The sequence below is a fragment of the Macaca nemestrina genome, chromosome 7 (genome assembly GCF_043159975.1).
Source record: "Macaca nemestrina isolate mMacNem1 chromosome 7, mMacNem.hap1, whole genome shotgun sequence".
In the NCBI taxonomy this organism is placed as follows: Eukaryota; Metazoa; Chordata; class Mammalia; order Primates; family Cercopithecidae; genus Macaca; species Macaca nemestrina.
In genome coordinates, this window is record NC_092131.1 from 106,702,272 (window position 1) to 106,717,256 (window position 14,985).

General features: G+C 37.8%; 1 protein-coding gene across 24 annotated transcripts in view; it reads right to left on the bottom strand.

Moving 5' to 3' along the window:
* The window catches only part of LOC105464719 (golgin subfamily A member 6-like protein 4), a 67,227-nt gene that overhangs the window by 27,226 nt on the left and 25,016 nt on the right, over positions 1-14,985 (bottom strand). For 16 of the 24 annotated variants that reach the window (XR_011626203.1, XR_011626198.1, XR_011626197.1 and 13 more), the window contains 3 exons: positions 11,782-11,922; positions 9,320-9,404; positions 1,422-1,624 (listed from right to left, as the gene is read on the bottom strand). The gene's annotated coding sequence lies outside the window, so the exon portion shown is untranslated. Of the gene's footprint in view, positions 1-1,421; positions 1,625-7,856; positions 7,915-8,231; positions 8,247-9,319; positions 9,405-11,781; positions 11,923-14,985 lie in introns of those variants that run through there. The other 8 variants (XR_011626210.1, XR_011626211.1, XR_011626202.1 and 5 more) reach the window with 7 other exon arrangements.

Here is a 14,985-nt window from a genome sequence, read left to right on the forward strand (position 1 = left end):
TTCTCTTTCCTAGATACCTGATTGTGTTTACTTTTCACCTATGTAAATAATCTTCCTGCAACCTCCACCAACTGACCAAACCCCACTCACATTTCACTGCCCAACTGAGATCCCACCTACTTCATGAAGAGCAACTCTTTGCAGCTTTAAACCTCAGAGAAATTAAGTCCATGCTTAGCTTTTCTTTTTCTTTTTTGTTCAGATGGAGTTTATCTTTGCCACCAAGGCTGGAGTGCAGTGGTGCAATCTCAGCTTACTGCAACCTCTGCCCCCCAAGTTCAAGCGATTCTCCTGCCTCAACCTCCTGAGTAGCTGAGACTACCAGTACGCACCACCATATCTGGCAATTTTTTTGTATTTTTGGTAGAGATGAGGTTTCACCATCTTGGTAAGCCTGGTCTGGAACTCCTGACCTCAAGTGATCCATCCCCCTCGGCCTCCCAAAGTGCTGAGATTACAGGTGTGTGCCACCGTGCCTGACCTATGGGTAGCATATGATAATCAATAGGGTACTTAGAGTTCTTAGTACTTTTAATCTCCTCTTATATAGCTGGCATTTGGTATAATGAAAAACACTTTATTAGGAATCAAGATTTATTTGGGTAGGTCACAAGCTGACTTATTATTCAAATTATTTATCCAAATAATGAGGATCATAACACACTGTTGCAAAAAAGAATCACTGAAGAAACTATGTGAGAGATTTTAAAACTGAAAATGGCATGACTCATAACTTCATGTATTTGTCTCGATTCTAGGTGGTATACTAAGATCATACACTTACATTCTTGGGATTCTTACAACAAAATGTTGAAAAGCTATACTGGTCCATTGTATAATCACATTTTCAAATGTTTTCATACATTTGAATTTTTCATACATCCTGAATTTGCAGATTTTTATCCAAATCTTTTCCTTGATCATTTTTTTTTTTCCTCAAGTAAGATTCTGAACAAAAAAATGACCCATTTTCCTTTCCTGTGCTTATGGGAATATTGAGGCAACATACACAATTTTATAAACCAGTGCATAAAACTAAAGCACAATGCTAATGTCTTTTCTCCCCAATCAGTAAGGGCTTCATTAAAAAGCCCTTACATTTTAACATTCAACTATGAAAAACAAAAGAACTATGGCTTGGTGGCTAGTAAAAGGCTGGTATGGTGAGTAAGAGACACAAAGGGTAAACATTTGCTATTTTTCAGTCTTGTGTTTATTTTGTATATGTAAGTATTTGGCTGGGTTACCTAACACTGAACTTCCAAAACTGACCATGAGGTTTTATGCCAAGAGAAGTACTTTTTATAGCAATTTTACTGCTGAAACCAAAACAGCCCAGAGAAGATTTAAAGGTAACAAAATAAAACAGTACACAATTCTAAACAACTCTGCTTCACACCCAACCGGGGACTTACACTCACCTAATAGTATATTTGTGATCAATTTTGTAACAAGCTGTCAAAAGGAGGCCTCTAACATCTGCTCATGAAGGAATCACTTCAGCATGTCCTGCTCTGCAGCAGAAAACACATGGGAATCACTCAGAACTCCAGATTTCCAACAGAGCAGCATTTCCTAGAGAGTAAGCCAGAGGGCATCGTCCTCTGAGATGCTGTCAGGAACACTAATTAACAAATTTGAGAAAAACAGAAAATGGCATTAAGGCTTCCAAGAAGTCCTTTGGTAAAAGACACTTTGAACCTGGCTTCCCCAAATCCTTGCAATCCCCACAAAACAAATATCTATGAACATACCACTATATTAGCACTCACAGAACACTTGGGGAGATATGGCAAAGATTAGGCTGCAGGCCTCAGGTAAGTAAACCCTTAAAACACAATATTGAAAAAAATAGAAATCTAAAAATTAAAACAGAAAAACAAAAGCAAAAGATAAGTAAATAAATAAAAAATTTTAACAAACAATATTGGGCTGGGCAAAGTGGCTCAGACCCATAGTCTTAATACTTTTTGAGTCTGAGTGGGGTGGATCGCTTCAGTCTAGGAGTTCGAGACCAACACAAGCAACATGGTGAAACCCTGTCTCTATCAAAAATACAAAAATTAGCTTGGCCTGGTGGCATACACCTGTGGTTCCAGCTACTCAGGAGGCTGAGGTGGGAGGATGATTTGAGCCCGGAAGGCAGAGGTTGCAGTGAGCTGTGATTGCACCACTCACTCCAGCCTGGGGCAACACAGCAAGACCCTGTCTCAATAAAATTAATTAATTAAATAATAAAACCAATATTCATTTACTGTGTGGGGAAACTCAAAATGAGCTTGGCACATCCATACGTAATACTAAGGTTTTTTTTTTTAAACCCACAGTTTTTTTTCTCTTTTACCGGTGGATATCATGTCCAGATAAGTATTCTATAGTACCAACACCACAGTTAATATGTATTTTGATTATACAGAATAATGATTCTTAACAGGATCTTAGCCCCCAAAACACATACATAAGCATGTACATCAAATACAAGTAAAAATAACTGTAGCAACAAAGCTCTTCTGGAGAAAGTTCTGAAGTCAGAAGTAGTCACTCATATTTTTACCCTAAATGCAACTATTACTATCTCAACCATAGAAATGATCAAAGTAAGGGCTGGAGATATTTAGATTTTAATCACCATAATGTGGATTATGTCACATAATGGAATTAGTCAGCTGAGTGTTTGAAAATCCTCATTATTTTAAATTGCTCATACTTTCAGGGTCTACAGAACATTTCACAACTAACCTAGCAAACCGTGATCTTTTCCCCACTTCTGTAAGACTTTCAATCACAAAAAAGAAGCAATACAAATTTCAGTAAAACTGCATGACAATTACCATTTGATTCTACTACACTGCAACTATCACCTCTAGAAGTAATTAGCCAGCTCCACAGGTCCATGAGACTTCCCATGATTATTCCTAGAAGTACTAATTAGGATCACAGGCATGTGGGGACCACTCTGTAATCGTAACATTCTCTAAACCTTCAGTCACAATTTACGTTTGAAAAACCTTTGGTTTTTATGATTAAAATGTGTATATATGTGTGTGTGTGTATGTGTAAATATATATGTGTGTGTGTGTATACACATATATCACTAAAATCTCTACCTATCAACAACATAATGATTTATAACCAATGGTTTCGGATATGGGCCCCAGAACAACAGTATCAGCTTCACCTGGGAACTTCTTAAAAATGTAAATGCTCAGGCAACACCACAGACCTACTGAATCAGAAACCCTGGGACTAGCTCTCCAAATGATTCTGGTGCACACTGTATTAAAAAAAAATGTAGGCCAGGCACAGCTGCTCATGCCTGTCATCCCAGCACTTTGGGAGGGCAAGGTGGGAGGATCACTTGAACCCAGGAGTTCAAGAACAGCCAGAGCAACATAGTGAGACTTAATCCTATAAAAAAATTTTTTTAACTAAAAAAAAAAAAAAAAAAAATTAAAGTAATCACTTAAATGTATGCTCCTGAAAGAACAGTTAACACCACTCAAACAAATGGAGGATCAAATGGAAAGTTAGCCTAAAAAGCAAATTAGCAAGTTTAATTAATTTGAAGAACATCCTTAATGCTATATACTCTTTGGAAGATTTTCAAAGAATCTATAAAAGAATATGTACATTTATTATCAGATAATGGGTGAAAGTCATAAAGGTAAAATTAGTAGGAACAGAAATGAAAACCAAAGCAAATAAAAATGAAGTGAAAATCAGGCCCAAACAGAACAGTGTTATGGTAAACTTATGGAACATATGAAGGGGTTCCACTTCAATAGAACTATATAAAGGAACCATTCCAACGATGACAGTCTAGGTAACTTAGATCAGTCTTCCCACTGAGAATAGAAAAGTGGACAAAATGTAATGATTACAGGGGCTGAGAAAAGGGAATACCAGAGAACAGAGTCTTCTTTTTTCCCCCTTGGGTTTTCTTCCAATGACAGCAGAGAAGAAGAGGTTAATAAGCTGAGCTAGAACTCACAGCCTCACAGAGCTCACAGGGAGATAAACATTGGAGCTCAGCGTCCACCGAGGAGAGGCCCTGCTAACTCTCCCACTCCTCAGGTTGGGACCTGAAGAACAAACTGCAAATTGCCCTGACAGGGAATGATGGCCAGCTTTAATCATCTCAATCCCTGATTGGATGAGACAATCCTGGGTCGCTAATTTCCAAGCCCCTGGCAGGGGCAAATGTAAATCCTCTCTGGAGAAGAATATCATCCAAGGCTTCAAATTAGCTCTACAATTTTTAATATATAATGTCTATCACTAAAAATAAAAAGCCACATGAGACTTAAAGACAAGCTAACAGAAAATAAGAGAAGCAAACAACAGACACAAAACCACAAGGGATCGAGATAACAGAGTTACCAGACACACTTCAAAATAACTCTGCTGAACATGAGCAAGGAAAGACAGGACAAGACTGAAAACCTGGCAGAGAAATGCAAATTATGAAAATCAACCATATGAAATTCTGCAATTTAGAACTACCAAAACTGAAAGTAATAACTTAATGGATAAGTTTAACCACAGCAGTAACTTAGCAGAAGACAGATTCAGTAAATTCAAAAAAGGCAGAAAGACAAAAAGGTAGAAAATTGAAAAAAATAAAAGACAATATATTGAAAAGTGTATCACATACCTAGAGCCCTGGAAGAAAAAAAAAGAATGAGACAGAAGCAAGAGCTGAAGATATGGTTGTGGAGAATTTGCCAAAACCGATCAAAGACTTCACAAGATTTAACCACCATAAACAGTTAAAGACAAACAATGGAAGCTAGCATAAAAGAATGATATCTTCAAGGTGCTGAAAGAAGGAAACTGCCAATCTAGAAACTTAAACTCAATGAATATATTCTTCAATAATGAAATAAAAAGTAAGGATTTTCTCCATCTACAGACTCACACTAAAGGAAATACTAAAGGATATTTTCAGACAGGAGAAAGAGGATCCTCTACATCAAACCATGGGGACTCTATTCCACAAACTCTGTACCCTGGAACTCAGGAATCAAGATTTTACAGAAATCAAAAGCGTTCTTCAGGGAGGGGAAAATAAAGGTTGAGGGTGACTGGTAAAATGAAGTTTGAGTTACCTTAGTATATGTTAACTCTGAACCAGACTCTCAGGCTCTACAAGGATCTCATGAAGTTATCTGATTTCCCATTTAACATCTCAGCCTTCTAAGTTATTCTTAAGGATGAAGAACATTCTATTTTTCAAAGACTACATCACCAGATGGGTCTAAATAGTTACAAGTCACTTCCTTATATTGAGTTGAAAATCACCCCTTTGTAATTTGACTTATTAGTTCTAGTTTTATGCCCTGTCTTTACCAAAAACAAATAAAAATAAAAACTAATGCTTCCATATACATACTTTTTCAAATAGCTAAAGACAAGCTATCATGAACCTGAACCCCCATCCTTTCCTCTCCAAATCCACAATTTCATCAGCTATCCTAGGACATGGAAAAGAATCTCTTCCCAATCCTGGCTATTATTCTCTAAATGAACCTATCCTTGTCTAAGTAGATCCTTCTTAAAGTACCACCTCAGAATTCAATTCAGTAACTCTGATGTTGCCTGTAACATCAGAAAATGACTTCCTTAAAAGTACAGCAAGTTGGATTTGTCAAGTTGCTGACCAGGTTGCATTCCCTCCTGCCCTCACTCCCATCTTTGTGTTATGCTTTATCTCAAGTTCCATTTTGCTTATTATTCATGACTCTCAAGTTGTCACTGTGGACATCAGAGGCCATAAATATATATTGTTCTGGCTCTTTCCTGTAAATCTTTCTGAGTCATACCTGCTATTCTCCAAAGTCTGTGAATCCTGTTACTAATAACTTGGCAATTCAGTTTAAGGTCCTCTTCAGAAGGTCAGTTAGCTCAAGGCAATCACATTCTTCCCAGGCCTTTTAAAAAATACTCCAACCCTAGAAAAGGCCCTTCTTTCTGGTATCAGCCATGGGCCACAAACACAAATCCAATAGCATTTCAGTCATTTACCCCCCAGATCATCCCCTCCCTAAAGTTCTAACTAGAGCAGGAAAAAATAATGAAAACACCACCTGCAGTCATGAATCCTCCAGTTTCCTGACCAAGATTTCATATTCCCTTCAAGATACCTCCCAAAGAGGACATGACAAGGGAGGGGAACACAGGGTGCTACAGGTACTGATAAGGTTCTATTTCTGTTTTATTTTGTTTTTGAGATGAAGTTTCACTCTTGTCACCCAGGCTGGAGTGCAATGGCATGATCTTGGCTGACTGTAACCTCTGCCTCCTGGGTTCAAGTGATTCTCCCACCTCAGCCTCCCAAGTAGCTGGGACTACAGGCACCTGCCACCACGCCCAGCTAATTTTTGTATTTTTAGTAGAGACAGGGTTTCACCATGTTGGCCAGACTGGTCTCAAACTCTTATCCTCAGGTGATCCACCTGCCTCAGTGTCACAAAATGCTGGGATTACAGGGATGAGCCACCATGCCCAACCAAAGGTTCTATTTCTTAAGTTTGGCATTGGGCACATGTTCATATGATTTAATGGGTTTTTTTAAAAAATGGTATCTTCCTGTTTTTTGTGGTGTTTTGGTTTTTGTTGTAGGCCTGCATGCTTCATTTGTTCACCCATATGAATCCGTAAAGAAGTAACCATTAGCAACTTCAGTCAATATATACTAGATTTATACTTTAGGAAGACAATCCAGTTGACAACCACAACAGTTTCTACGATAACAAAAGTCAGAGAAAATACTGACATTAGGATCATTTCTAGAAAGTTCAATCATAAGATATATCCCCAAGCAAAAATATACACACAGAAAAGCTAAGTAAGAAGCTTTTAGAAAACTACTACCATCCTTAGAGTAAGTACAACAAAGTATTCTTTTAGGTCTTTGTTTTTTTCATCAAAATACCTCATACAGCCATAGATTTTAAACCATTACATTTTATCTAGATTCCATATTAGATCATTAACATTTTTTCTAGATTCCATTGTTATTCTTTTGTAATCTTTATTTTAGGTATCTTAAAAATACTTTATTAAATATAACACATTCAGAAAAGTACACAAAATATACCTTAAGGTAGACCTTAACAAGTTACTCTAAATTATGTGCCCATGTAACCACCAGCCTGCTCCAGAAAGATATTAGAGCCAGGATCCAAGAAGCCCATAGATGTATCTTTCAGTTCACACCTCCCTACCTCCCACCTAGATGGACTCCTTAACCTACCCTGTGTGTAATCACCTCTTTTTTCTTGATAGTTTTACTGCCCAAGTATGAATCCATAAATAAGTGTTTCTCAGTTTTCTTTTCATTTACGTTCTATGGCCCTTTGGAGGGCAGCAGACCATGATAATAGGTAAGATTTTCTTTCACTCGAAGGAACCAGTTTTTACTCCACTACAGGCGATATTGCCTCCACTAAGAATGTATGCCCTAACCAACATGAGTTTTGCCTATTTTTGAACTCTATATAGAGGGAATTGTACAAATTAGGTTTTGGGGGTCTGGTCTCTTTTGCTTAACATAGTGTTCAAGATTCGCCCATCTTGTCCCACATAGCTGTAAGCCATTTTATGAATACCACAATTCTCCATTTTACTGGAATGAACATTTGGGTTATTTTCTGTTTGTGGCTATTACAAACAATGCTGCTCTGAACATTCCTGTGTCTCCCGGCACCTACGTACTCGTTCTTGTGGAGTATATATCCACGACATTCCTGAACCATAGGGTATGAGTATCTTCCACTTTACCAAACTGTTTTCCAAACACTTGTACAAATATACACCCATTAGAAGGATATAGAGTCTCACAACAATTTTCTTACCTTAAAAGATAAGCAAAATGTCTCCTATCCCTTGTTTTTCTTTTAAGATCTGAAGATCGGCCGGGCGCGGTGGCTCACGCCTGTAATCCCAGCACTTTGGGAGGCCGAGGCGGGCGGATCACAAGGTCAGGAGATCGAGACCACGGTGAAACCCCGTCTCTACTAAAAATACAAAAAATTAGCCGGCGCGGCTGTGGGCGCCTGTAGTCCCAGCTACTCGGGAGGCTGAGGCAGGAGAATGGCGTGAACCCGGGAGGCGGAGCTTGCAGTGAGCCGAGATCGCGCCACTGCACTCCAGCCTGGGCTGGGCGACAGAGCGAGACTCCGTCTCAAAATAAATAAATAAATAAATAAATAAATAAATAAATAAATAAAAAGATCTGAAGATCACTGTGCAAAGAAAATTTGTTTGCAATTCAAACAAAAATATTATTATTATTATTTTTACTAACTCAAAAATGAACCAATCAGAAAGTTAAAATTGAGCACCCAGGGTAAGTTCCAGAAAGAGGAGATCTTAAGCTTCTCTATATCCCTGGGAAAAATAGAGGCCACTATAGCTTCCAGCTCCTTTAGAATAAATGTCCCAAAGAGATCATAATAGCCTAAATCTAATCTAATAAGAGGGTTCAGAGTTTGTAGTCATTCTAAAGGAAAATAATCACATGTATATAATTTTCTCAAGAATTCAAAAAAAAGTTTAATATGCTTTCTTAAACTTGTATTATTAGCCAAGGTGTTCAAGTAGAAAAATTTGCCATGGACAGAACTGTCAAAAGTTAAATCACTAAAAAATCAGTATTTTTCTACAACTGTCCTATATATACACATCCAATATGTATCCCACCCCCCACTCCCTCTTTTTTTGTTTGTTTTATGAGACATGGTGTCTCACTCTGTCACCCAGGCTGGAATATAATGGTGCAATCACAGCTCATTGCAGCCTTGACTTCTCCAAGCTCAAAAGATCTTCCTGCCTCAGCCTCCCACCACCCCTGGTAGCTGGGACTACAGGTGTACTCCACCTGCATATTTTTAAAGTAATAACATAACTACCTCCACAATAAGAGTTGATTATGTTGCTTTCAAAACTGGGGGAAAAAATAAAAATCAACTTGGCAATCATTCCCTGTATAATGAAATGTATTAAACTTATTTACTTATCAAGCAATATTGCTCAAGCTTTTTGCCAGAAGATAAAAATCATGTAAATGTTCACTCTATCAGGAAGATGACAAAATATTCCAATGGACCTATAAAAACAATTTCTTTAAATCCAAAAACAAGCAAACTCATCCTATCTTACCCCCTACATCTTTTGGAACTTGATTGTGTTTGAGTTTCAGAAAATAAAATTAGTAAACATTTCCATTTCTGTCCAGTTTTAAGAAATGACATTTATAATCTGACAATGGAAAAGAACAAAAGAACAATCAGAAGAGCAGGGATTTAGAGATCCTTACCTGTCTTATAACTCTGTGATCTGTATATGTCCCTGAGCTCTTCCATAAGTCTATCTGAAGCTTGCACTGACCCAGACACTGCAGCCTGAAACACAAAAGCCACTGTTTATCAGGGTCTACTGAACCAACTAATTTGAAGATTTAAGGTATTTCAACCTGCTCTAAAAGATTACAGTAGCCAGGCAGGGGGCTCACACCTGTAATCACAGCACTTTGGGAGGCTGAGGAGCGTGGATAAAGTGAGGCCAAGAGTTTGAAACCAGCTTGGCTGTCAGGATGAAACCTCATCTCTACTAAAAAAATACAAAAGTTGGCCAGGCATAGTTGCATGTGCCTGTAGTCCCAGCTACTCAGGAAGCTGAGGCAAGATAATCACTTGAAAATGGGAGGTGGTGGTCATAGTGAGCTGAGATGGTGCCACTGCACTCTGGTCTGGGTCACAGAGTGAGACTCCATCTCAAAAGAAAAAGAAAAAAGAAAAAGATTACAATAAAAATGGATCACCACTCAACAATTTTAGAAGTTAAAAAAAAAAAGTCCAATTAAATGAAGCATTATGAAGTTTCAAGAGAATATAAAACCAGACACAAGTCTGGTTCATTTCCTTTACTTATCACCTAAAAAAGTCTAGCCAACATATTCAGACCACCATGGACTCCACGATAGCATAGAATTCAGTATGAGTCTATTCCAAACCCCAGAAATTTTTGAAAATACTAGAAGACACTCAAGGTGACACATTATTAACTAAAATAGGCTTCATTCATAAGACTACAAGCAAGAATATTACACAGATGGTCTAGTTCACATATTAAGACACTGAGAACCATGTGTGCCTACATGCAACTGGTTTCAGTTTTTCAGTGCAGAGACTTCTTTAAAGATGAAAACATATCAATATCTTATCTTAAGACTAAATAGAAATGGAACTACTTTTTGGTCATGTGAAACTAAAGGTTTTAAAGACTACACTAGACTTTGAAGGAGAAAAAAATCAAATTTATAAAAATATTACTCCTAGCTATGTAATCATGAACTCATTTCATATCTATAAAACATGAGAACTTTTTCCTATCTCTAAAATATAAAGAGCACCTATTTCACACAGTGGCTATGATGAATAAATGAAAAGATCTATAAAGTATAAAGTATTTAGCATAGTATCGGTCATACAAAAGTGTTCAATAATTTATACTTGTTTTTAAATAACTCAAACTGGAATTGATCACAAGACACAGAAAGCACAGTAACATTAATTCAAATGCTACAATCTTAGTTTTTTAAATAATCAAGATATGGGGGATTGGCTAAATTTCTTTGCTGTATGAAAAATTACCAATTAAATTAATATATAAATAAGATTTAAGGAGGGAGAGTTATCTATCTGATTTCAACATTTGGCATCTATTTGGCTAACAATTCATTCCCTGTTGTGGAGAACCTGTGCCCAAGACAAAGTAACTGGTCCTTGGATATTGTGGAGTTGGTAAATAGCTCTAGTACAAGGCAGGAAGCAGTAAGTGTTCAGACAATCATTTGATGCTTCCCTACTCTGTCTAAGCATTTTATGTATATACATGCATCATTTTAATTTATTTTTCATAGCAATCATCCAAAAGATACGTATTGTCTATCATATTTTAGAGTTGAGCAAAGTGAAACCATATGTGTGTCTGTCTCCAAACTCAGTGTTCCTTTCCCATCCTGCTGCTTCACCTAAAAGAGATTTTAAGTCAAAAGAGAAACATTACTTTTGGTTCAGTCCGAGCAGGATGGACCAAAGTCAGCTTCATGAAGGAGAAATAATTTGAGTTGTGTTTTGTAGGAGAGAATGAATTTGAATATACAGATGCCACAGAAGGTTTTCTCAGCAGAGAAAACAGCATAGACAGGTGGAAAGGAGCATATACAGGGATCAGCAGGTGGTTCAGGATGTGAAGAGCAGATGAACAGGGTAAAAAGTGGGTATTCATAGACGAGAAAGATAACTTTGGGCAGCAAAGCATATGAGTGTGGCTGGGCATGGTGGCTCATGTCTGTAATCCCAGCACTTAGTCAGGCCAAGGTAGCAGGAATGGTTGAACTCAGGTGTTCAAGACCAGCATGGTCAACATAGTGAGACCTCATCTCTACTAAAAATCAAAAAGTTTAGCCTGGTGCGGTGCCACATGTCTATAGTCTGAGGCACTTGGGAGGCTGAGGCAGGAGGACCACTGGAGGCAGGAGCACCACTGGAGCCTGGGAGACCAAGGCTACAGTGAACTATGATTGTGCCACCGCATTCTAGCCCAGATGACAGAGCAAGATCCTGTCTCAAAACCAGTAAACAAATGACTGAATCCACCACTAAAGCAGGAATGGAGAAGGAGAGCAGCTGAGATCAGCATGTTCATGAATTGCCTGGTGTTAACTATAATTACTTGACCAAAAAGTCCAGGCGCCAGATATTGATACACACTTACACATTTAAATGGTCTTGCCTTTCAGTCTTCCTAATTTTCTCTAATATTGCCCAATTTTCTTTTTCAATTCCTTCATCCTCCAACTTTTTCCCACTAATAGGCTCTTCTTTCATCTCATAGTGATCTAAGTTCTTCTATATCCTGCAAAAAAAAGAAAAATGTTAGCTTATTCAACCTATTTTTCTTCAGCAGTTTCTTATGCAAAAGTTAAATTATTCTTGACTCAAGGGTGGACAATAAACAGAATATATCTATCCTATGGGGAGAGAGAAAAAGCCCCACATTCCATTCAAGAGGCTCTCACCTTTTATATCCTGTATTTTATTTAATAGCTAGACTCTGGGTAAAGCAGATTTAAATCTTTACAAAGTCACAACTATTATGAAATAAGCCATCATTTATTTATTGACTTCTTTATTTATTTTATTTTATTTTTTTTAAGATAGAGGCTCATTCTGTCACCCAGGTGGGAGTATAGTGGGGCAATCTCTGCTCACTGCAACCTCTGCCTCCCAGGTTCAGGTGATTCTCATGTCTCAGTCTCCTGAGTAGCTGGGATTACAGATGTACACCACCAAGCCCAGCTAATTTCTTTGTATTTTTAGTAGAGACAGGGCTTCACCATGTTGGCCAGGCTGGTCTCAAACTTCTGATGTCAAGTGATCTGTCCACCTCAGCCTCCCAAAGTGCTGGAATTACCAACGTGAGACACCACGCCTGGCCAAGCCATCTTTTAAATCTCCTCTTAAGAGGAACCTTTGAAACAGTTTAGCAGCAGATGTCAAGAACCTTAACTGTTCATAGTTTGTTCCAGAAACTTGACTTCTAGAGTTGTATTCCAAGAAACCAGTCTAAGATGTAAACACAAATTTAGGCATAAGGATAACTATTTCAACCTTGCAACCACAAAAACAAACAAAATCTGCATGTGCAATAATAGTAAAACAGTTAACTCAATTCCTTTAACTATTAAAAGGCCACTGAAATACCAACACAGCATAATTTCTCCTGTTTTGAAAAACTTTGAAATGAAAAATGGAATACACATAGGAATAGAAAGAATTTCAATTATGCTGAAATAAGCACAGAAAAAGACCAGAAGAACTTATATTGAAAGGTTAATTTCAATTAATTTTAGTTGTTATCTCTGGAGACATTTGGTGCTTTCCCCTAATTTCCAAGTTTATGGTTTTATGTAGTAAGCATCTATTGATGTTAATAACTTAAAAATAAATTAGAAAAAGAATTTGATCTCAGGTGCTCAGGAGGCTGAAAAAGAAGGATCATCTGGGCCCAGGAGTTTGAGGCTGCAGTAAGCTATGATCATGCCAACTGCACTCCAGCCTGGGTGACAGCAACCCTATCTCAAAAACTAATAATAATTTTAAAGGAATTTGAATAACACCCCACAGAACAACATCTTAATTCACATTATTCTGCTCCCTCCCTTCCCATACTATCTGTTCTTACACATATACAAATATATGCAGAATTGTTTAAATCCTAACTTTTTTCAATTACCTTATTTTTCCACTTCAACTGCCAAAATCTCTAAAGGAGTAGTTTATATTTATCTCGATTTTTTTTTCCAAGCCAGCTAACTAACTGATTTCTAGATCAGATTACTGACTACCTTCACTCAACCTCTGCCCATGACTCTGTACTTCATGGAGCTCCCTTCTGCCTGTATACACCTTTCAGCCCTGATCTTCCATCCTACACTTGTTTTTCCCCACAATGCTCACAAATGCCTTTGGCCTATATTTCCTCCTGTACCTTCAACTTCGGTCATGTTCCCATCCACAAAACTTCTCTACCTCAGTATTAATCAGCACATCCCAACAACGTATCTTTCTAAAACAATATTCTCAGCACACGATTCCCCGCTTAAGGCCTTCTTATCAACACACACACCAAATAGAAACATGCCTATCTCAAATTCAAGATTCTATCCATCTGCCTTTTCTGGAAAATCTTGCATTCCATGACTTCAACACATCAAACTTCTTTCTCAAAACAAAAGCATCCAATGCACCAAAACACACCATGTCCAAAGTCATTCTGGGCTTGTTCCCATGTTATTTTAGGAGCCTAGAATATCTGCTTTTCACCTGTCCTAATCTGACACCTCCAAAGTCCAGTCTCCTGCCTTTCTAGATTTCCCTCAAAGTTGCAGTCCCTTGTTTTTCATGTTGTGAAGGGAAAATGAAAGGGTTCATGAACTTTAGTACAATGGCTGCCTGACCCATGGAAAATATTTAATGTTTACATGCAGCTTATTCCACCTAAGCTAAACTGCATAAAAACATTATACAGACTCTCATTCTAATTGGACAATTTTAAGAAGTATTTTACTCCCAGACTCATAAAACAAGCCTACAGCCAGTCACAGTGGCACACACCTGTAATCCCAGCACTTTGGGAAGTTGAGGTGGTGGATCACCTGAGGCCAGGAGTTCAAGACCAGCCTGGGCAACAGAGCGAGACTCAAATGCTACAAAAAATAAAAATAAAAAAAATTAGCTGGACATGGGGCACAGGCCTGTAGTCCCAGTTACTCAGGAGGATTGCTTGAACCCAGGAGTTCAAGGTTACAGTGAACCGTGACCATGCTACTGCACTCCAGCCTGGGTGACAGTAAACCCTGTATCAAAAAACAAACAAAAACAAGGCTACAACACTACTTTTTTAGTTCTGAATCCCTCTAATGTATATTTTACATTAAAAATTTCCAAACCAAGAAAATGAAAGCCTAAATTAATTATAAGATCCCAAACAGAAAAAAATCTTTTAAAACAATCAAGACCATGGAATTCACATACATTCTATTTGGTCAATGCAGAGACATAGAAGATCTTTGTTCCAAAGTTTAAGTTTAAATGAAAAGCTTCAGAGCCTAAAAACATCTAAAATTATACCCATGACTGACAACTGGCCTAGGCTCAATGTCTTTGGAATTTGCTCTACTAAATTTGCTACTGTATGAACGTATTCCCTCCAAAATTCAAGTGTTGCCAATGTGATGATATTAAGAGGTAGGTCTTTTAAGAATGATTAGGCCAAGAGGGCTCCTTCCTCCTTCATGGGATTAAGGCCCTTATGAATGAGGCCTCACACGTTGGACTAGATTGCTCTCTTGCCCTTCTTCCTGCTACCATGTGAGGATGCAATGAAAAGGCCCTGAGACACCAAATGTTGATATTT